This window comes from Lepisosteus platostomus, unplaced genomic scaffold (genome assembly GCF_059453375.1).
Source record: "Lepisosteus platostomus isolate fLepPlt1 unplaced genomic scaffold, fLepPlt1.hap1 Scaffold_48_H1, whole genome shotgun sequence".
NCBI lineage: Eukaryota > Metazoa > Chordata > Actinopteri > Semionotiformes > Lepisosteidae > Lepisosteus > Lepisosteus platostomus.
In genome coordinates this window covers 288,517-311,500 of record NW_028291668.1, presented here as the reverse complement: position 1 = coordinate 311,500, position 22,984 = coordinate 288,517, and the positions used below count along the sequence as shown (strand labels likewise).

Genomic DNA, 22,984 nt, shown 5'->3' with positions numbered 1-22,984 from the left:
GGCCTCCTTGGGAACTTGCAGGAAACTGTTGGTTAGGTAGCTGCATTGTGGTAGCTGTATCATGCCTGTCACAAGTTATAGTGACAGTTAAATGTGGTGTGCTGACCAGCCATTTACTTCCCATCTGCTCTTCATGGGGTTCATTAACCTCCCTCTGCTCGTTAGTAGCTTTACACCCTTCATTGGTGGATCAGTTAGACACAGCCAATGGATAGCTTTGGTAGCCATACCCATCTCAAGATTTGGAACCGAATTCAATCTTGGATTGCCTTCTGGGTGAGCTATGAGCAATGGGTTTAATGTCACATACTCCTCTACTGAGAAGAGTGAAATCAAGTGGGTTAGGATTTGTGCTATGGCTAGACTGGCTACAGTGGCACTAAGCTCCCTTAACAGGTCTTGTGTCAACATTCTGGCCTGTTGCACACAAGCATAAACCCACTGTATAACACCAACAATCATGTCCACTAGGTGGGGGATAAGATTCAACCCTGTTGCATAGGAAGTTGCCTGTAGGGTTTTCCCTAAGCTTTCCAACTTTTGCTGCTGTTGATACAGTCTGTCACTACCCTCTGGCACCTCTGACACCTGCCTTCTTGGGGCAGTCAGGGTGAGAGTGCCAGTAGCACACAAACCTACCAGAAATAGCAAACACACAACAGTGGCGGCAGCAATCAGTCCTCCCAAAAGTCTTTTCGGGTGGCTGATCCCAGTCATCTCCTTCTGAGTGACTGTCCCCTTTCTAAGCTGGTGCAGCATGTACATGGTCTCTTTCTCAGTATGCCATGTGGCATCTTGGGCACCAACATCCTGGAAATCTGAGGAGATCTGACGCAGCTGCTGATGCTGCTCCTCCATTTCCAGGACATCTGCTTTTTCGATTTGTTCATGCCTGTGCTCTAGGAACCCTGCAGGGGGTGGTGCAGCGGTGGAGCATGCCTGACCCTTGGCTTAGTGGTTATCTGGAGCACCTGAGGGATCTGGGATTGTTACTCCATTCTCACTGTTCAGGTCCACCCTGCACACTTCCTGATTGAGGAATCCCTCTATCGGCATGTTTACAATCGTTCGCTGGACGTGGGTGTAGGACACCTGCTCGCTCCCCCCTTCCCTCTCTAGGGGTTCAGGGAGCTGCCCCAGCACTGGGATAGCTAGTTCACTGTCTTCGAACTCACCATCACCCACCAGGCCCATGTCAGTGCAGGCGGGGATTCTGACACCCCCCTTTTCCATGTTCTGCACTAACAGTCGGGTGGCTTGCCCATCCAGCTCCAGTCTGGCTGAACCACTGTTGGTCAGACTCAGACTGACAAACTGAGCTGGTGGCTGTAAGAAAACCGGCTTGGCTTTCATTCCCTGTCCCTTCTGGGGGACTGGGTGTATTGGCAACCCTGCCGTTGAGGCAGGAACAATCAGGTCAATCTCACTCAATACCTGGTAGTTGTGAGAAATAATGTTACCTGACTGCAGGTTCCCTGGGTCACAGCAGAGGGAATCTCTGTGAATCTCTCTCAAATTCCTCAAATTATCATATTCCCGCCCCTTATGCAAAACCAAATCCTCCTCCCATCCCAGTTTATCCTCGTTATTATAAACAAAATCCACCTAAATTTTCAACATAAAGCATTACACAAAATCAATACCTCAACACGCCATACTCAACAACGATAATTCACCAACAGCCAGAACATGTAACTCCACATTCTCAAATAGACCTCATTTCTATAGCCCCACCCCTTATGCAAAACCAACATCCCTCCCCTGTTCTCTCTATCCGCTGGCGTTTGTAATCGTTTTTATTTTCAAATAAATTTTAGCAAAGTCATGTATTTTAAAAATATTAAGATTTCTATATTTATGTCTTTATTTTGTGGTTTCATTAGTAACAAAGGCTAAACTTTCTTGGAAAAATGTATTTTATGTAAACCATGTTTGCTATTAATTCATTTATGGCTAGAATATGTTCATAGTCTTCCAATGAAAGGAGGGTTCCTTTCGCCATAGTCAGGTTGACATTAGAAGCTGGCCACGCCCGGACTGTTACACCAAAGCATTAGCATGTTAAAGCGATTTCATTGAGGAGTCTAGCTTTCTTAACTAGTAAGTACTGTACTTCCTTGGTTTTTGAGGGGGGGAGGTGTCTTTTGCTGGAAATCTCGCCCCCTTCTACTTTGAAAATACTTGTGAAACCGGTTTAATTCGCCACAGCCAGAACTCCCGCAGAGAGGGGGGTTGTATGCAGCGTATCGGTATACAGTAGATGGGAAAGCCAGAGCCGACCGCTACGCCGCCCACGTGTTATGCTCTTCGTTTATGTCTAAACCGGAACACATCATTATATCTCATTTTGTAGTTCTTAAAAAAAAAATCGTTTGCCCAGTCAAACAGTATTGTTGTTATTGTTTTTAACCTGTAAAGTGCTTTGAGGAGCCACCTTTAAAGGCGCCATATACAATAAAGTTCATTATTATTACTATTGTTAATTTGCTGGACAGAGAGGTGAACATTATTACACAGAAGACAAAGATAGCGATTTACGTTGCATTGTGCATTGTGCTGCTGTAATACAGTTTTAAATAATTAAAAGTCTAAACAGTATCAGCTTTATTTATGGGTTTTAAATAACGGCGATTTAAACGCGATTTAAATCAATATAAATGTTTATATTGTAACGCATAGGTGACTATTCATTGTTATTAAAATGACTTAAATTCGATCATGTTGTGATTAGAAATATACATTTGTTTGGTGCGAGTGAAGTTTTATTTAATCTCTGAGCCATATTGATTCTTATGGAAGCCAATTTCCGCCAGGGAGTAAAAAAAAAAAACACACTATGGTATTCTCTCCGATGCAGTGCAGTTAAAAACATATCTCTGATGCTGTTCCTAAATGAATATCGTTTATGACCATCAGACGCTTTATGCTCCTTTTCTTTTTAACAGTAGATTGAACAGGGAGAGGCATTTCATGATGTACTTTTAACTGATGAAACAACAGTGTCTCTGGAACAGTTTTCAACCACGTTGTTTTATAAAAAGGGGAGATATGTGAACAAGCAAAACCCAAAACAAACATGTACACCATACGTACGCGTACGCGTACGCGTACGCGTTACTGAAGCTAAAAGTTTAGCCTTTTCACTAATGTAACCACTAAATAAAGACATATAGAAATCCCTACATTACAGACTGTATATGGCTAGTATTGGTAGTTTAAAGAAAAAATACAGACCAGTATTCCACTTTCTCCCTAAACATTCTGACCATGTTACTCTTTACTGTTACTGACCATATTAAGTTTAAGTGCCTGTGGGCACTTTTCCTGTCCGTGGGAGGTGGACCGTCTTTCATTAGAAGGTTAGTCTGTTCTACTCTGAGAATGTAGCGGGGGTGGAAAGTGCCCGCGGTCATTTAATTAGTATTAAAATTCGCACTGATTCCCTTGCGAAGATACGGACATAGGAATATTTGTGTGTGGTCAAAAAAATGGCATAAAAACAACAAAGTGAAGGCTGTGAAAACATTCACAATGTACTTTATACACAAAGCAAGTGTTCTCATAACTTTAGGAGGTTTCGTGAAAATGCTACAGGCGTGCCAAAATCGTTTTTTTTAAATTCAAGGTGACTTTACCGCTGTTTTCATTTTCAGATTGTGAATCAAAAAAGGCATTTAATTAAACGCACGATTGCGATTTTAATCAATTACTGTATTGATTGAAAGATACATTCTGTACAGATACAGTACAGTCACATTCTCCTGTCGTCCAGTGGTGTAAAACGAATTAGCAGGTGCTTGAGATAACATCCCACTGAGTGGAATGTTCTCATTTGTTCTCAAGTGTAAAAAGAGGTGATAATTCTTAATAATTCCGTGTCGCATTAACTAACCTCTTCAGTTTATTCCGCCAGACAGTACATTATTATAATTATATCATTATTAAGTTGTTTAGATACGCAATTCCATATTATATTCCCTGTTAATCAAATTCTAAAAGTATGCATTTGTTAGATAACAAGCGAATTCACAGAAAAGGTTAAATACTATCACTTTTCACAAAGTATATAATCCTAATATGGTCAGAAGGAGCACGTAAAAATGTTTCCCAAATAACAACATGTAAGACTTTGATGCTTAAAATGTTTAGGGAGAAATGGAATACTGGTGTGTATTTTTTCTTTAAACTACCAAGACCAGCAATATACAGTACAGTTTACATACATTAATATGTTTATATTCCTAAATTAAAATCGTTTATGAGCATGTGAAAGGCATGGTGAATCGGAGATTCTCAAGAATTACATTGTATGATTAGAAATGAATGCGTGATCGGATCAACTAAATGCTGTGGTGTTACTTTTTGTCAATGAAAAAATAAACTATTTTCGTTTACAAAGACGGTTACAAAGAATGTGGACCAGGGTAATACTTTGAGCTTACAGCTTGTCCAAGGTCATTCATTATTAATACTCTTAGTAATATCTTCAGTAAAGACTTTGATGCATAAAATATTCCTGCATAATTAAAATATTTATGATAAAGGTGGTAGGTTGTGTACTTTTGTCCAACAGAACAATCTTGCTTTTATAAAATATACCGCCTTTTTAATGTTTAATGATTAACATGCTGTAATACACTGTTTAAATTTAAAGTCTAAAGAGTATACACCTTAAATTCTTAATTGAATAAAGATTGTCCCTCAGCAGTGATCAGGATTCAAAACCGACGTTTTCTGCTGACAGCTCAAATGCTGTACAGGAGAGGTTAACCTTTATTAGCTCCACCTGGCGATTTTACAAGGTGATTCCGGATACTATTAACATAATCTAATTTGCGTCCGGTATGATGCGGTATACTGCGAAACGCCCACCGTGTTATACCGCAGCGTACCCCGCTTGTTTTGAATGGCTGCATATGTATATAGACTCTATATATACATTTGGTGCATGCCACAATTTTGGATGGTGGTGGAGGAATAGGGATTTTCTCAACACAGCAGGGACTCCAGTTAAGAATGCTGGGTTTATCTCTGAACTGTTAGAAGCTTTGCAGCTACTGACTGAAGTAGCTGTGGTAATGTGTAAATCACATAATAAAGAAATGTTTCCAGTAACTCGAGGGAACAACTTTGCAGATGCAACTGTCAGGTGAGCAATACTTGTAGAACAGTAGTCTGAGACCTCTGTGAAGCAGAGAAATGGACATGGTTAGAAAAGATTGTGGGGCTGCATGATGATGGGGTGTGGAGCTGACAGCACACCAGACGCCCTGCATGCCCTCACAGCCTAATGCCCTTTATAGCCCGACAAATGCACTCTGTTGGACACCCAGGTGGGAGTCAAATGGTGTGCCGGTTACCCAAAACTGGGTGAGAACCGGGTTTGAAGCCGTAACCACTTATGTGGTATCTGGATGTAATGTTTATCAAAGGAACTCAACTACAGTTCAGGTGCGGGTGCAACAGCTCAAAAGGCCTGCTACTGAGGAACCTTTCAAACCTGGGAAATTGAAAATTGTAAAGGGAAACCTGGGCTCTTATAATCTGTTTTCCTGGTGGGTTGCTGCCACTGCCTCTGTGTCTACCAAACACTTGATAACAGAGATAAGCCCTCGGTGGGCACTGCCCTGCCCCTTGTATTATGATCAAGGAACACACTTCACAGGGAAGGTGTGTCAGGCTGTGGCTGCATTGTTCGGAGTGAGATGGACTGAGATCACCCTCAGTCTGCTGGAACAGTGGAATGAAGGAACAGATCTCTGAAAGATCGACTAGACATCAGACTGAAGGAACGCCATGGGATGCGGGCTGGATCAAACAGAACTGTGTAACAGCCTGTTTGATATCATCACGGGCCAATCAATGAAACTTCCTGGAGGGATGAATTTAGCTGGAGGAATGGATTGTTGAATTTGCTAATTCTCTATTGTAGTATTGTAGGTTGCTAGGACTTAGCAAAGCACATCTATGATGAAGAAAAATATATATCATAATTATAATCCAGATGATTGGGGCATTGGTACATGGCTACAGTCTGTGCTAGGAACATGGAGAGGGTCTCTGGTTCAATACATATTTGTGGGTCTGGTATTATTCGTTATGATCATATCGTTAATATCCTGTTTGAAAAACATGTGGACTAAAGCTGCTGCTTCTGTGCTAATTGTACACCCTGAAGGGATCATGAAGGTCAAAAAATGATTTCATGGGAAAGGTTCTCTTATCTAGTGGCAGAACCTGATGGGTAGAACAATATAGCTTTAAGGGGGGTTACCCTTGGGAGTGATTCCCCTAGATGCAAATGATTATTGTGGTTTGTTTGCTCATAATAAGATGTTTTGCAGGAACGGAACAAAGAGAAATTTTACAACTTCAGCTAGAATTGTTCTGCAAAACGTCACAGCTGAGGCAGGGGAACAATGTGTAGATTTTTCTAAGAGTTATTACCCAGTTGTTGACCAATCTGTTGACCAATGTTGACCAAAAAAGCCTAAGATTATACTGGGCTCCAGCCCACAGGGATTTACCTGTGCTGTAAGAACTAATGAGTGAATAAGGAGACTGGATTCTGGTGAAAGACTTCAGGAAAAACAAATGGTGTTCACTCAGGTGGAGGGGGCTGTACCAGGTGCTGCTGACCACTGCCACTGCTGTGAAGGTCACAGAAATGGTGCCCTGGATTCATGCTTCCCACTGTAAAAAGGTCACAAACGAACTGAGCAAAGCGCAGGAGTGATGTCTCCACAAGGACAGATGGGGATAACCTGCGTGGGACTGATGTGCACAGCCTTTTTCCTTTTTATGTAGAAGCCTGTCACCACCCCAAAAGAGGAAGAATCTAAACACGAAGCCTCTTTGTATACAAACTGGCTGAATGAAACTGATAATGAGGGGGATATGAGTAATTTGTGGTATAAATTTATAAATCATACTGTAAAGTTAAAGAAATTTAATGCATCTTGTTATATATGTGCTTTAATGCCTCATTCTACAGCCTCACCCATGCGACTTTTTATGAAATGTACTCTTTTATTAATATCACGTTAGAAGGCTTAGACGCTATCAAACAAGAATTAAGGGGAGTTAGATTAATGGTACTTCAGAACAGGTTCGTGCTGGACCTTCAAAATGCAGCATCTGGAGGAGTCTATGCTTTAGTAGGAGACTCCTGTTGTACATATATTCCAGCTAATGACGATGATTACGGAAATATTACGCTCGCTATTCAGCATTTGAAAGAACTAAAAGACAAGGTGAATAAAGAGAGAGGCATAAAAGATACACTGGCTTTTCTCTCCTGGTTAGAATCACTGTTTGGGCCAGGGGGAATGTTTTTCTTTTAAGTTACTAACACCGATTATAGGGGCTGTGATACTTGTCTTCCTGTTTTTATGTTGCTGTATGACATGTATTATTCCAATGCTTCGAAATATGGAAATATGGTACCTAGGGGGATAAACTGTTCATCCTTCCAGTCTGGAGAATTGGCAGCTGTCTGACGTCAGTAAGTGATCCTTAAAAAATTAATAGTTCCATGACAGTGTGCATCACCAGAAAATCAATTTCAATGCATTAAAACTCTTGTTATCCTTCTGATCATTGAAGTGTCATTGCCCCAGCACTGTATACTCTTACTTTTGACGCCTGTCTGAAGTTGGATCCATTTCTAAGAATGGTGACTCACATATCCTCATGCTCAACTTTGGCTCAACCACACAAACTATGAAGTTAATCATCTGCTTTTGCTCCAAGATTTGTGTTACTAGGCTCTCTCCTGGGGATCCTCGTGTTCAAACATTGCCCTTATTGTGGATGATCCATGACAGAATTCAGGGAATTCAGAATTCTGATACCTCAGCTCAGATTCTGACTGGGCAGACTGTCATTGCCTGGTGTGAATGTGTGCATATCTGTTTTTGTGCATGTTCTGTGGCCTGTTGTACAGTACATCACAAATGAAAGGGAAATGGAAAACTAAAATAAGACTCAAGTGTTTTATCTTTCATTAACAGTGTTTCATTAGTATCTATGCTAGATCCTGTCATCCACTGCTTACCACGACAGGCTCTAGCACGGGATAGCAGCTAATACATTTAACAATCTCACTGCACAATGTTGTATATTCAAGGGCTGATCTTCTGTACTTTTTCTTTCACTTTTCATTTCCTGGAAACTCAGTCCTGCCAGGAATAATCTGAGAACATAATCAATCTGAGTGAAATTCTAAGCAGAGGAAGATTGTTTTACAGAGTCAACAAGGTCTAATTCAAGGTCATCAGCACTAACAAGATTCTCTCTGGAGACAGGCGATAAGAAAATTGAAAGTGTGTATTGTTACACAACAGCAGAGACTATGAGTTATGCTATCATGAGAGTGGTGATGGATTTTTTTCATTGCTTAGTTTTGCAGGTTCTGTACATTTGAACATTCAAAGTGACTAAAGTAAAGGAGTTTTCCCTTTTTACCACATAATTCCCAAAGATCAACACTAATAGAAAGCCTAATTCCAGCCAAGATTCAATTACTGTCTCTCAGGCATCCCAGCAGTGGATTTCATGACTTCAGACAGCCATCTTTATCAGTGGAGAACTCAATGCTCTGAGGTTTACTGGCAGAGTCTCACACTGGGTAATATGTTGGTAAATAATGTCCTATGGAATTCTACTATTGATAAATTCTACTATGGAACTGCGATGTGTCCTGAAAAAATCTTCTATGATAGTGGTACAGTCCATCACACCCCACCTACAGCCTTTAAAAGAGAAAAAAAAAACTGACAACAACAAAGTAAGTCTGGTGTAATCAACTAGGTCTTGCAAACATACTTAACCTCTTCCAGCTACCAACATTACAAATGCTGTTTACACATTAGATGGTTATTTTTTGGCTTCTGATATTATGGTGGAAAAAGAGCCCTGGAATCTTTGTAGAAGGACAAAAGACGGAAAGAACAGGCAGTGTAACCATGGCGAAGAGAAGGGAAATATTGGAGAGAGCTTTTTTCATACACTTTTTATCATTGTTTTTCCAGCCCAACAATGATCAACAAATATGGGCAGGCGTCCTGTGCCAAATCCAATCTACCTTTCTTCCAAGCATACAGGAATGTCAGTGAATTAAATATTGACATATGAAAATACCCAAAAATATGCAATCACACATATGCAGTTTGAGCAAACATAAGACAATACCCAAGTACCACAAACTACCAGGCATCATAAGCAGTTCAGGTGGGGAGCTGTGTCAGCATGCGTAGGCTGCAAAGGAACAAGTAATAGGTCTATTCCATGCTTAAAAGAGAAGAAAGAAAACACAACATTTCAGCCGTGGAGCCCTCACACCTGAAGAAGGCTCCACGGCCGAAACGTTGTGTTTTCTTTCTTCTCTTTTCATCTAGTGTCATTAGCCAGTTCCTGTCAAAATAAAATAGAAAAGGATAACATTCTAGAGAGAGTTTGAAATACCAAGGTACAATTTAAACCATATTTCTTCCACTACAACCACAATATTTTGGAGAGATCGCTGAGCCTAACTGTTCTGGCATGTCCGTTAGCCTCCGTCCTGCTTCAGCAATGAATGCAACGGGGCACATTCTGAGGGAGATGCGGTCAATCAGGTTGCAGGAAAACCATGCTATGCTTTTTTTTGAGATCCTGAAAAGGACAGAGGGGCCATGTATATGTGTGCAGCTGGATATGTTATTGCAGGTGGCGTAGCAAATTCTGCTGAAGCCCCACTGCCTGGTGTGGACGGTAGCTGTGCATGTTGCAGCAGAATTGTGCATGTGAGATCAAGGGGGCATGTCATGTGTTTGAGCACTTCACTCCCTTCCGGAAGCACGTGATTCCCTGAGTCCAAAAAATGTGTAAGTTCTTTGGATGACCTGTGGACCGATCTTTCACGATGAAGAATTCCTTAAGAAGAATAGATCTCGGCCCACCATCCCAATGCCTCCATCTGAAAACAGCAACCTCCCACTGCCCTTAGTCTGCAAGGCAGTCCTTTCAAGTGCGATGATGACGCCGGGACCTTCGTTGCCTATTGTACGAGCTGAACTTTTGTGCTCATCAATTCAAGGCTCTTTCCATCAACTCATCTTGTCTTTTGACGCTTCATGTTTTGTACTCCTTTGACTATCGGCATATCGGGTGACTGCAAACACTGAAGTTCTTGCTTACGGAGTGTGGAACAGTGTTTTCAAGTGATCGCTGTTCTGTCATGTTGACGCCGAGTGAATCTTTCTTTGGCAACATGGGCAGGCTGACAGCAGCGCGAGCTAAAGTAATGGCAAATTTCTTGACTTATTTCTGAATGTGAATGTTCTTTAGAAAAGGGATGCGGCGTTGCTTCTCCCCCGTGTAAAGGTCACGCATTCCAGACGTGGTTATGAGCGAACAGTTGCCGCAAGTGTTTGAAAAGAGCAAGAGAGGAAGCAGCCCTGCCCCGTGTGAGGATCAAACTCAGGACCTTCAGACAATGAGACTGACGCGCTACCAACTACGCCAACGAGGCCAGCTGCAGTACACAGCTGGAAAGTTTGCCTCATATGGATTTCAGTCGCCCGTTCCCTAATCTTTAGACGCCCTCTGCTGGATGTTGCATTTGCCTTTTGATCTCACCGATACTTTTTTGGTCTGTTTCTGTTGCGAGTCCGTTTTTCAGATCTCACCTAGCACAAGTCTCTCTGGCTGAAGTGGCCTCTCTGCTTCAGCATCGTGCCCTCACTCAGCCATTAAAAACGTCACTCGGACTTCTGACATGCTGACATGAAATGTCAAGAGAGAGTGGCGGAGACGCTTAAGGCAGAGAGAAGATGAAGAGGGGGCGTGGCTGCAAAATGATTGACAGCTGCATGACGCTCTCCATGCAAGGCGTGACCACAGGCTAAAGGACACCTTTCGGCACATCAAGCTCTAAGCACACACCTGGAGGACGTGGGAAATGATCCCGTTATCTCTCGCATGCAAAGCGAGCGCTGTACCATGCAAGCTAACCCCCCTCGCTGGGGTTATGCCTCGGTGTCACCTAGTGCCGCTTGTTCCCCTCTTACCGGGTGCAGTTCACTGCCCTTCGTCTGCAAGGCAGTCGTGTAATTGCAGCTTTCTTGACTTATTGATGAAGGTCTGACTGGACGAGCGAATGACGCCTCTCCCCCGTCCTCAAGCTCGCTGACAGAATAAAATGGAAAGTGCTGCCGTGGCTCATTGGTTTAGGGATATGAGTCTCGCTTAGGGTGCGGGAGGTCCTGGGTTCAACTCCTGGATGAGCCCTTGTGTGTTCTTTTTGTCCTCGTCCACAAGACTGGGAACTGCATGGGCGAATGTGAAGAAGATCCTTCTCGAACGTCCAAAACGTGCGAGAAGAAGGGGCGCTTGTTTCCAGCCAAAACTTCTCGCGTGTGAGACGAGCTGACCATCGCTGCAGGAGGTGGGAGGGTCACTCTGGTAGACAGAGCTGACCTTCGGCAATAGGATTTATACTCTCCAAGATGATATTTGCACTTTCTGGAGAGGCGATTTTCTCCACTTCAGTAGCCAGATTTCGTCGATTGCGTGGAGAGGGCTGTAGAATGTGGCAGCGCCTTTCCTGCTCCGTCCATGACAGGCGTGCTGGTCTCTGGAGAGAGAGCACGGTCCATCAGCGCACTCCAATAAAGGCACTGGAAGCAGCTGAATCGCAATGGCGAAGCTCAACGCTGGGCCGCTGGGCATATCTTACCACCGTTTCCGTAGTGTAGTGGTTATCACGTTTGCCTCACACGCGAAAGGTCCCCGGTTCGAAACCGGGCGGAAACAGACTTATTTTGTCGCCACGCACAAAAGGGGATTGGGGATTCGCCTAGCGCTGTGATCGAACAGACCCACTCACCCCTTAGTGTGGCGGGATCTGCACAGTGCATGTCGCAGCGCATCCTGCTTTCACTTCAATCCGCGTCCTGATGTACCCCGGTCTCCCGCGTGACAGGTGGGGACAGGTGACAGGTCCTATACTAACGAGGAAGACATCGCTCTCTCCGACCCCCGGCATTGTGTCCCGACCCACCGTGCTGGAAGCCGACGGGTGCTGTGATTCCTTTAAGGAGCAGAAATGACAACCGAGGAGCCGAGAGATCATTTCAGCATTTCGCGTCTGAACGGAAAACACAAACGACCAACTCGGAATGACTTGCCTTTGACGCTTTTCAAAGCGTTCTTTGTGCACGACGACTGCGCCGCCTAGCAGATACAAATGGGTTGTACAACTTTGAACTAGCAAATGGAAGAGGGCTAAGCCCCCTCTCTTTTAGCCCAGGTTCAATCTGTCTCCCAGAATCACCAGGGCGCACACACACACACCCGTGCCGTTGAAGTGCTCTGCTTCATTTCTAAGGGCAACTCAACATTCACTCCTACCCCGAGTGCAGAAAAGACAGTGTCTGCAGCAACAGCAGCTCAGGTCTCTGCACAGGAGCTAAGCTGCCCCCATCTCCTCTGCTCTGCGGCTCCTGCGGAGTGGAGTCCTGCCTGGAGCTGTGTTTGCAGGCGGCGGCTCCCCGCGCCCTGTCTGTGCGTCGTGAAATTAATTAATAACGTTAATAAATTTATAAAGTTAATTTATAAATTTATAAAGTTAATAAAGTTATAAATTAGAAATTAATAACGATATAATTATATTCATGTACCGCAACACAAGAATAGTACACGCTGTACATTGTCTGTCGATAATGTTTCTGTAGTGCTTTTTCAGCACTCAGCACGTGACTGTGCTGGTGGTGCTGTGGGTTAGGTTCCTGACTTCCATATCACACGGTCTATGATTGAATCCCATTGAACTATGACTTTATTTTTTAACAAACATTTCTTTGAAAAAATGAAACGTTTCCCTTGGTCAGAGATTAAATAAAACCTCACTTTTTTTGAGCAGAAGGTTTACTGTGACCTGAGAAGGGCCGGCATCCAATCACGGTGGTACACACACACGCTCTCACCTATATGAGCTACACGGCTACCAAGATGATCTCAGGTGCGCCGAGCTGGTACGGAACATATTGAACTGATCGACGGCGAATTGTCTCTCAGACAGGCTTTTCACCTCTGAGCTCCCTGACTGACAGTGATCAGCTAGGTAGTGAAACAGTCAGCTGCTTCTAAGCCTTAAACAGCTGCATCTCGGCGCTTCCACGGAGAGATGATTTGAAAGCCGAACATCACCCGTTGGGAACACCTTACTATCACTAGTTTAAGAGACTCTTAAGGTCTTGCAGAGGTGCCTGTCTAATAGCATGCACTTTGCAAGCTATAGGTGTTTAGGCTGAGGCAGAATGCCTGTTAACAAAATGTTTTTCTAAAGGTGTGTCCAAGTGGCTGCAAAAGGACAACACTCCTGGGGCACCGTGGCTTAGTTGGTTAAAGCGCCTGTCTAGTAAACAGGAGATCCTGGGTCCGAATCCCAGCGGTGCCTTCTTTGTTCTGTCTTCTCGAACAGTACTGGTCATTATGGACAACCGCCTACGGCTAGACTTAATTAAATGCAAGTATTCATTTCCTGTCTTTAACGCGACTTGTTTTTCTTAAAATGGATGCAACTTGCAAAACATGAAATACAAACCTTGCTAATCAGCGCTAGCGGCTGGCAAAAAAAAAGAAGTCAGCAATGTTTTTTTTCTTTAACCTTAACCCTGCTAATAGAGAAGAGTTAAACGACCGAGTCTATGCAGCTTAAACGGTGCGCATGTCGGGTCCTTAGCTGAAAGGGTGGTAAATCACGCTCACCCCAGTCCTTAATCTTTTAAAGAGGATACAAAATTGAACCTAGTCGCCACATCACATACATCCTATTCAACGATAAAAAGGTAACATCTATCCTCGTCCAGAGTAAATCTCACGTTGAGGGCATATTTTTTTCCACTTTACCATGAGTCGGGCTCGGCTGCACAGAGGAGAGAGCAGAGCAATGAGGTCACGGGGACAGGGGAGTCACATGCTGGCGGTTTGAATACGCGGAAGATCACATCCGCACTCCGGACTCTGAATCCTGCCATCCGAGTTAAGATCTCGGCGGAACCTGAGGCGCAGTTCCTTCTTAAAACGTAATCTGGTGAGCATTTCTAGAATCGTACTTGTATAGATGCAGCCTTTAATGTGTTGCTAGGTTAAAATTGATGACTTCTTGAACTTCAGTAGGCAACTGCCCTCTTGATTTCGGATTTAATTTCTTTATTACAGGGGCGCTTTTATGAAGACAGAGTCATGTTCAGGTACTTTGCTTGATGGAGGAAGCTCATTTCGGACTCTGTGATCTGCTCACCTGGAAAGGTCTACTGTACTACTACAAGAGAGAAGTAGAGTCTGGAAGAAGGGACAATTTTATGATGCTTTGGAAGGTAATGCTTTTTTTTCTTTGAAATCGAAATGAATCAGAATATCAGTGCAAAAGACAAACTCTTGGTTTGGTTTAAAGAGATATGGTTTTAAAACAGACAAAATGTAGAAAACAGGTGTTTCTCACTTTTGGAAAAGAATGGACCGGGGGTAATATTTTACTAGTTGCAGGGCTGAGATCACTGGGTTACAGTCCTGTAGTGTCACACCAGGGACAGTGGCGCAATGCATAATGCATCTGACTACGGATTAGGAGATTGTAGGTTCGACTCCTACCTGGCTCGGGTCGTTTTAAAACACATCGGGCTATTCCCCAAGTAGCCTGTGCTACTTACTGCATTGTAATCGTACCCAGTAAGAGATTTCCTTCATATAAATGAACTGCACCTGACAGCTTTAGAATAACACCTGGGCTCAGTACGGTGCTGAGAGCTCAGCGTTGCTGTTCTAATTAGCACGCACGATTGTTGCTAGTTGAAAACTTTTCCCAATACCCCGCTTCCGCTGGTTTGCAATACAATCGGCGAAAGCAATTTTTGACAGTCTCGTCAGAGACTGAGCAAGGTGTTTAAAGACAGATTTTGTCATGGTGACATCATGGTAGAAAGAAACGAGCTTGTTACGTCTCAACAGAAACGCTCTTTATCTCTTTCAGCGTTATGCAGAGAACAGCGTCTGTCGAGATCACTTTTGAGTCAGCGCGAAACGCCGTGTGCTGTCAGTTTGATTTCATATTGCTCGTAGCGGCGCCCGGCTTTTGTCTGTCAAACGTTAGGTTGCGCTTCTTCATGCTGCATCGTCGGCATGAGTGGAGCTTTTTAAACGTCTGTACTTACTGCGCCCCATAAGAAATCGTTTGTCCCCGTTCAAAAGAGATTGTGCGATGTCCTGCAGCGTTTGCAAAGCAAACCTTTGACAGTTTGAAAAGAGGAATTTATTGTGCTTCCTGTGCGTGCAGTAGTTACAAAGTTGAAGGTCTTTACACGATCTGCTGCAGTTTTCAGTGGGCGAGCTTTGTCAGATGGCTTGGAAAAACGCACTGTGTTTCGGCTCGGGAAACATCATGGGCAGTGTCCTGCATGTTTTCTGTGTATAGCTGTCTTTTAACACATACAGAATTCATTAGAAATCATTGATTTCTCCAATTAACAAGGGTCCCTTTTGAACCTGCGAGAAGCATTCCTTCAATGTAACAGATTTACTCCGGGGAAAGGCAGCATGACATTGAGAGTAGCTCAAGCTTTCAGCACCCGTATCGGACTGCGTGTATGCAGACACCGCTCAGAATCCCCTGTAAGATTCTCCTTCAATTCCGTTTTGCAGTGCTTTAGCTCTTTCAAAAGGCTTCGCTTTGCTAGTCATAATCCAAGGCTCATGACAGCATTTGAAACCAATTGCCACTGCGTTGGCCAGGAATCGAACCCAGGTCAACTGCTTGGAAGGCAGCTATGCTCAACACTATACCACCAATGCACGCCCACAGGTGCCCTGCAGGACACCACCAGAGAATGCTCACGATTTCGGAAGCTGTCTCCGGGACGTGCTGATTCCACACATCCTGAATAAATCATGATATTGTTAGTTGCTGTAGCTAGACGTTCAAATGAGTTTCATGGCCAGATGGACTGTTTCCTCCAGCGATTTCGATTTTTAAGAACTTTTATTTCCTTTTCACAATAAAATACAGGGCATCACAAATGCTTTACATTAATATACATACTTAAAACAGTATATATGATCACATCTTATTACATTTTGACACGGTACGAGTTACATAGCAACAATTTCTTTTTTCTGAAGCAAATCACATTCTTTACTTAAACATGATAGTGTTTTTCACAGTTTCTTGAGATATTGACCTATGCCCTCTATTTCCCACAGATTTTCTGCTTCCTCCCTCCCTTCTCTCCACAGATCTCTGAGGTAATAGTTCTCTCTGGTGATGAACAGGGCCAGGCTACCTGCAGCCTTGACTGGGATCTTGATGCCTTTGAACAGCCCCATGTTCCTCACTCTCCACAGGGCGTCTTTCCCACTGTTCACCACGGCCCAGATCCTGTCAAACACGTCAGGAGGAAGTTTGACAGGAGAGATGCCGTATATGACGAAAGCAGCGGTCAGGGTAAATTGGGGCGAGAGAGCCTGCAACCAATCTTCAAACTGTGCCCAGAAGGCCTTAGCAAAAAAGCAGGACCACAGGAGATGGGTCACAGTCTCCTCCTCGCTGCAGCCCACCCTAACGCAGCGAGGGCTGGGTGTGAGGACCATACGGTACAAGGAAGTTCGTACCGGTAAGCACTGGTGGACGACACTCCAGGCTAAATCTCTGTGAATGTTGCACAGAAACTTAGAGGATGTGTGTTTCCACACCTTCCTTGTTTGGGCTGATGTTAAAATGCCCACAGGGGTCTGCCTATTGTTCTGGGGTGCAAAGAAATCTTCCAGTTTTTGGACGCTGACATCTCGGAGGGGAATATGGCCAATTGTGTGAGATCTTAGAAAACTTTTAACTGTCCCATAAATTGCAGGGCATGTGTCAGAGAGTGGGACATCCAGCTTGGGTCTGACACCCCACACTCTGAACACCTCCCTACCTACCCAGAGCCTGGAAAAATAAGTCCAGGTACGCGCTGCAGGTGCTGTTGCAAAGCCTCTCAGCACAGAGGCCAGGAAAATGCACAGCAGCTTCGTAGCAATATCTGGGACAGACTTCCCCCCTGAGGGTAGCGGCCTGTACATTATTTCCCTTCTGAGTCTTTCCTGCTTCACACCCCATAGAAATTGAAACATCAATCTCCTCAGCACCGCCGCAACACGGTGTGGGATTGGGAAGGTAGAAGCCAGAAAATTCAAGACAGGCAAGAGCTTGGCTTTGATGACCAGCACCTTCCCTGTCATGGTGAGGTCTCGGTTCTTCCATTGCATCAGTTTTTTGTTTAAGATTGGCAATTTGTTCTGCCAATTTACTGTTCCCATCTCTTCTCCAAAATACACCCCCAGGACCTTAATTCTCTTCTCTTGCAGCCTGAGATCATGTCCTTCTTTTGGCTCCCTCCAGTTCTGATAAAAAATCTCGCTCTTTGATTTGTTAATTTTTGCAGAGGAAGCCAAAGAGAACCGATCACAGCACTGCAGAGCTCTACTAATTGAGGCATTGTCAGAGAGGAGCAGGGTGACGTCATCCATGTATAGAGATGTCTTTACCTCTCCTCCCCCACTTCCAGGTACTGGTATCCCATTAATGGCCTGATCCTGGCGCAAGGCACAGGCTAAGGGCTCCATAGCCAAAACGAATAACAAGGGGGATAATGGCCAGCCCTGCCTCACAACAGACTTCAAAGGGGCGTGATCTATTGCCATTAACCATTACTCTGCTGTTGCTACCTGTGTACAGCAGGTTAATCCACTTTCTCATGATGGGGCCAAACTTCATGTGCTCAAGTACCGAAGTTAAGTACTGCCGGTTTAGGCGGTCAAAGGCCTTTTCTAGGTCTACACCTGAAATGCACAGAGGGAGGGAGCGATCCTCTGAGTACAGACAGACATCCCTCAACAAGGCCAGGTTGTCGCTCATCAGGCATCCTGCTATCCCACAAGTCTGTTCTTTCCCTACCAGTGAGGCCACTACATTTTGTAGGCGCAGGAAAAGGGCTTTGGACAGGATCTTAGTGTCCACGCCTAACAGGCTGAGGGGTCTCCAGTTCTTTATGTCATTCTTTGCTCCTTAAACAAGAGAGAGATAGTGCCTTCTCTTAAGGAGTCAGGCAGCAATTCTGTCTTATAGCTTTCCTCGAATAGGAGCAGCAGCGGATCCTGAAGCAGATCCCAAAAGGTGCAATAAAATTCTTTAGGGAGCCCGTCAGCACCCGGAGTTTTCCCCTTCTGTAAGCTCTCCATAGCCTGTCTCAGCTCTTCTACTGTCAAATCCCTCTCAAGTACTTCCCTATCTTCTTCACTCAAAACGTTTTCTAGCTTTGAGGTAAAAAAATGAATTTCTTCATCCTTTACCTCTGTAGAGCTGTACAGTCTTGAGTAGAAGGCCTCGGTGCAGGAGAGGATTGCACTCGGCTCTGTTCTCTCTCGTCCCTCCTCATCAACTACACTTTCCATGACAGACTTGGAGCCTTCCACTTTCCTGAAAAAGAGGCGAGAACACTTCTCATTTTCTTCCAAGAACTGCACTCGACTACTTTCTTCGGCTATGCTCCGGATGTCCTTTTTTAAAAGGGTGATATCCTCGAGCACATCGAAGCCACTGTGCATCATCGTGTAGAGACGCTGCAGCTGCCTCTGTTTCCTGGCTAGCACTCCTCTCCGTCTGGCAGCAGCCTTCCTTCCCTCAGCCATGAAAAAGGCCTTTGTCCTCACCTTCACCTCCTCCCACCACTCTCCTACTGACCCGTACAGACACTGCAAGGACAGCCACTGTGATAGTTTCTCCTTGTAGCAGGATACTACCCCCTCGTTCTCTAGCAGCTTTGTGTTGAGTTTCCAGATGCCTGGGCCAAAGCCCTGGAGTTCCACTCTACGACCTAAAGCCTGATGATCTGAGAAGAAGACAGGCTGAAGAGTGACCCCAACAACTTTCACTCTCTCTGAGACAAAGCAATAGTCAATTCTGGAGCTGCTATTCCTCCCTGACCATGTATATCCTGCTGTTGTGGGATATATACATCTATATGTGTCTGAGAGTTTAAAGTCTTGAACTAAGTTTTGCAGGGCCAGTGACCTGGAATCCAATTTTATCAGAGAGCTAGACTGCCTGTCTGTGTGCTCTAAGATACAATTAAAATCCCCTCCCACTATCACGTCTGTGCTACATAACAATAGGTGAGAGAGTGCCTTGAGTAGCTCCACCCTTCCTCCCACGTCAGTAGGGCAATACACATTGATTAGCCGCAGGTTAACGGTCCCCCATTCCACATCCACACACAGCAACCTGCCATCTATGACCCTCTGAATACTTTTCAATTTGAAAGCCCATCCTTTGAAAAGAATGGCCACGCCAGAGGCTCTGTTGTTATTGTCCCCTGACCAAACAGAAGGCCCTTTATCCCACCTATCTTCAAAGCTTTTATACCTCTCTTGATAGGCTAAAGCACACTCCTGCAACATCAACACATCTCCCTCTCTCTGCTGGAGGTAATCAAAGACAGACTGGCATTTAACTCTGTCATTGATACCTCTGGTGTTAAGAGATATTATGTTTAGAGCCATATTACATAAGAAAGTGGAACCAGTCTTTACAAAACACATTTCTCTTCTGTCTCACCTGGTCCCTTCTTCTTTTTCTTTTTCTTCTTACCAATTTCCTGCCAGCCATCCTCTGAATGAGCCTTCATCAGGGTGGCAGCAGTAAAAGCATTCACGGAGTCCATTTCAAGGAAGGGGGTAGAGGGAGGGGTGGAGGGGTTCCAGCTGTTCCCATCGCCATGCTCTCCTTCCTCCTCGCTCGGGGAGAAAACAGAGTCATTTTTCCTTTTCCTCAAGTCCAGCTCCTGGGAGCACTGAGGGGAAAGGGGTGCAGCCGATGCACCAGTCTCCTCTTCCCCCTCACCAACCATTTGCTGCAGATCCTCTGTGATGGACTGGATGGAGGAGAGGAGGGCATCTGTAGCACTTGCAGAGTCTGAGAAAAGCAGCTCCGCTGAATCCTGGGTATCCTCGCTGGACCCGCTCCACCGGGGGGCCCCACACTGGCCCTCGTTCTGAGGAGCAGGAGTGGGGGAGGGGTCCTCGCTGTTCTCGGGGGTTTTCAAACCCTCGTGCTTGTCTGGTGCAGTCTGTTGTGGGGGCGTAGTGGATTTCTCTTCCACCGGCCCCGGAACCACAGCAGGGCAGATCCTGGCTGGAGGCTGAGACTTTATCAAACAAGGGTTCTTTGTTTGACTTGTTGTTTGCTTTGGCTTTTCGGGCCGGTTTGGCTGAAACAAGCACTGCCTCATCCTTTCTCATTTTGAGTTTATTGGCGTAGGCATGAGGGCAGTTTATAAAAACGTGTCCTTCCAAGCCAAGTAAATTGCACTTTGGCAGCATTGAACAGTCAGAGGCTAAATGTCCCTGTTTGCCACAGGTCTTGCAGCATTTCACAGTGCAGGGCGATGCCAGGTGTCCCACAGCGCCGACACACCTTTGGTTGTCCCACATAAAAAACATAGCCATTGCAGGCGCCCAGCCAGATTGTAGAGGGCAGGTGCCTTAAGCCTCCATTTACATTGTCCGGTAGCAAGCGAACCTCGAATTTCCTTGCTCCTGCTTTTATACCGTCAACATATCTAACCTCAGTTCCATGGTGGACGGTGCAGTACTGGTTAAGCCAGGTGTGAATGTCCTCCGTCTTTTTTGAAGGTACAGGCATTGAGCATTGGTGGTTCAGTGTTAGAATTCTCGCCTGCCACGCGGGAGGCTTGGTTTTGATTCCCAGCCAATGCAGTGGCTTTTGCAACTCGCAACTGAAAACCCACTGAAGCTAAGCGGGTGTGAGCTAGGTCAGTACCCGGATGAGGGTGAGCTACAGGGAAAAACAAAGCTTCCAGCTGGAAGCGGTGTTAATGGTGCCGGCGGGGGGGCGCTCACCCTGAGGTCTGTGCGGGTCCCAATGCCCCAGTATAGTGACGGAGATGCTGTGTTGTAAGAGGGCGCTGTCTTTTGGATGAGATGTAAAACCGAGGTCACAGCGCTCTGTGGTCATTAAAAATGACCACCAAAACCTTTGACAAAAGCTCTTGGTAATTGATGGTCTTCAAAAATGCTTCTCCTTTAGGTACATTTTAAATCAGCTGAAAAATGCTGTGAAATGGGGGGCATTTCAGGCCAGTGTAGGATTTTGGTTACAAGAACCATGAAAGTGCACAAGAAAGCCCGTACACTGAATTACACGGCTTTCTATTCAAAAGAGGACAAAAGAAATTCCCTGAGTTCGATTTTTTGCAGCACTGAGAGGGGCACTGTTGCGAGGCCAGTTAGCTCAGTTGGTTAGAGCGTGGTGCTAATAACGCCAAGGTTGTTGGGTCCGGCCGTCTGATTGGCGTTCTTTTCTTTGGGGGGCGGGAAGTGTCCGGCCGCAGGGGATCTTGGGACCTTGCCTGCATAGCGGCTTCCCAGAGTGCGTCGTTTCCGGCACAGTGTGGCCGGGTGTTTTCCGAGTTATCGCACGGATTGGTCACGCTCGCAAGCCGTGAGCCGCAGGCGATGAGCCCGGAGCTGAACGGGCCCCACTGGCTAGTTTGTAAGGCCAGGTGCATTGCCAACCACGACCGGCAGCGCAGAGGCTTTGAAGGCGGCCTGGGCTCCTGTAGCTGTGCAGCCACGCACTCTGGTTTCTTTTCATGTTGTACAAATCTTTCGCCTTTTACTAAAGATTTCCGTGGAGAGGAGCATGAAGGAGTTCCATGCAATTTTTGTGCTTCCCTGCCTTCGGGTGGGGCGCAGCCTGGCTGGTCAAAGAGAGAAAACAAAAACGCCCGCAATCGGTCTTGTTATGGCGATTGTGGCAGTCTGCTCCGCGAGTCCACGGTCTCCGGCCGTCTGATTGGCGCTCTTTACTTTGGGGGGCGGGAAGTGTCCGGCCGCAGGGGATCTTGGGACCTCGCTTTGCATAGCGGCTTCCCAGAGTGCGTCGTTTCCGGCACAGTGTGGCCGGGTGTTTTCCGAGTTATCGCACGGATTGGTCACGCTCGCAAGCCGTGAGCCGCAGGCGATGAGCCCGGAGCTGAACGGGCCCCACTGGCTAGTTTGTAAGGCCAGGTGCATTGCCATTCACGACCGGCAGCGCAGAGGCTTTGAAGGCGGCCTGGGCTCCTGTAGGTGTGCAGCCACGCACTCTGGTTTCTCTTCATCTCGTACAAATCTTTCGCCTTTTACTAAAGATTTCCGTGGAGAGGAGCATGAATGAGTTCCATGCAATTTTTGTGCTTCCCTGCCTTCGGGTGGGGCGCAGCCTGGCTGGTCAAAGAGAGAAAACAAAAACGCTCGCAATCGGTCTTGTTATGGCGATTGTGGCAGTCTGCTCCGCGAGTCCTCGGTCTCCGGCCGTCTGATTGGCGCTCTTTTCTTTGGGGGTTGGGATGTGTCCGGCCGCAGGGGATCTTGGGACCTCGCTTTGCATAGCGGCTTCCCAGAGTGCGTCGTTTCCGGCACAGTGTGGCCGGGTGTTTTCCGAGTTATCGCACGGATTCGGCACGCTCGCAAGCCGTGAGCCGCAGGCGATGAGCCCGGAGCTGAACGGGCCCCACTGGCTCGTTTGTAAGGCCAGGTGTATTGCCAACCACGACCGGCAGGGCAGAGGCTTTGAAGGTGGCCTGGGCTCCTGCAGCAGTGCAGCCACGCACTCTGGTTTCTCTTCATCTCATACAAATCTTTCGCCTTTTACTTAAGATTTCCGTGGAGAGGAGCATGAACGAGTTCCATGCAATTTTTGTGCTTCCCTGCCTTCGGGTGGGGCGCAGCCTGGCTGGTCAAAGAGAGAAAACAAAAACGCTCGCAATCGGTCTTGTTATGTCGATTGTGGCAGTCTGCTCCGCGAGTCCTCGGTCTCCGGCCGTCTGATTGGCGCTCTTTTCTTTGGGGGTTGGGAAGTGTCCGGCCGCAGGGGATCTTGGGACCTCGCCTTGCATAGCGGCTT

At 45.8% G+C, this 22,984-nt stretch overlaps 6 non-coding genes across 6 annotated transcripts; all 6 read left to right on the top strand.

Annotated features, from left to right (window-relative positions):
* The first annotated feature begins 11,723 nt into the window (after positions 1-11,723).
* Positions 11,724-11,796, top strand: trnav-cac (transfer RNA valine (anticodon CAC)). The gene has a single exon. It is a non-coding gene; the product is annotated as a tRNA-Val (tRNA).
* A 1,571-nt stretch (positions 11,797-13,367) lies between these two features.
* trnat-agu (transfer RNA threonine (anticodon AGU)) lies at positions 13,368-13,441 on the top strand. The gene has a single exon. It is a non-coding gene; the product is annotated as a tRNA-Thr (tRNA).
* Positions 13,442-14,777: 1,336 nt separating this feature from the next.
* On the top strand, positions 14,778-14,916 carry LOC148633195 (U4 spliceosomal RNA). The gene has a single exon (XR_015934053.1). It is a non-coding gene; the product is annotated as a U4 spliceosomal RNA (small nuclear RNA).
* A 6,755-nt stretch (positions 14,917-21,671) lies between these two features.
* LOC148633194 (U5 spliceosomal RNA) lies at positions 21,672-21,788 on the top strand. Its single transcript, XR_015934085.1, has one exon. It is a non-coding gene; the product is annotated as a U5 spliceosomal RNA (small nuclear RNA).
* Positions 21,789-22,179: 391 nt separating this feature from the next.
* On the top strand, positions 22,180-22,296 carry LOC148633193 (U5 spliceosomal RNA). Its single transcript, XR_015934073.1, has one exon. It is a non-coding gene; the product is annotated as a U5 spliceosomal RNA (small nuclear RNA).
* Positions 22,297-22,687: 391 nt separating this feature from the next.
* Positions 22,688-22,804, top strand: LOC148633192 (U5 spliceosomal RNA). Its single transcript, XR_015934023.1, has one exon. It is a non-coding gene; the product is annotated as a U5 spliceosomal RNA (small nuclear RNA).
* Positions 22,805-22,984: the final 180 nt, after the last annotated feature.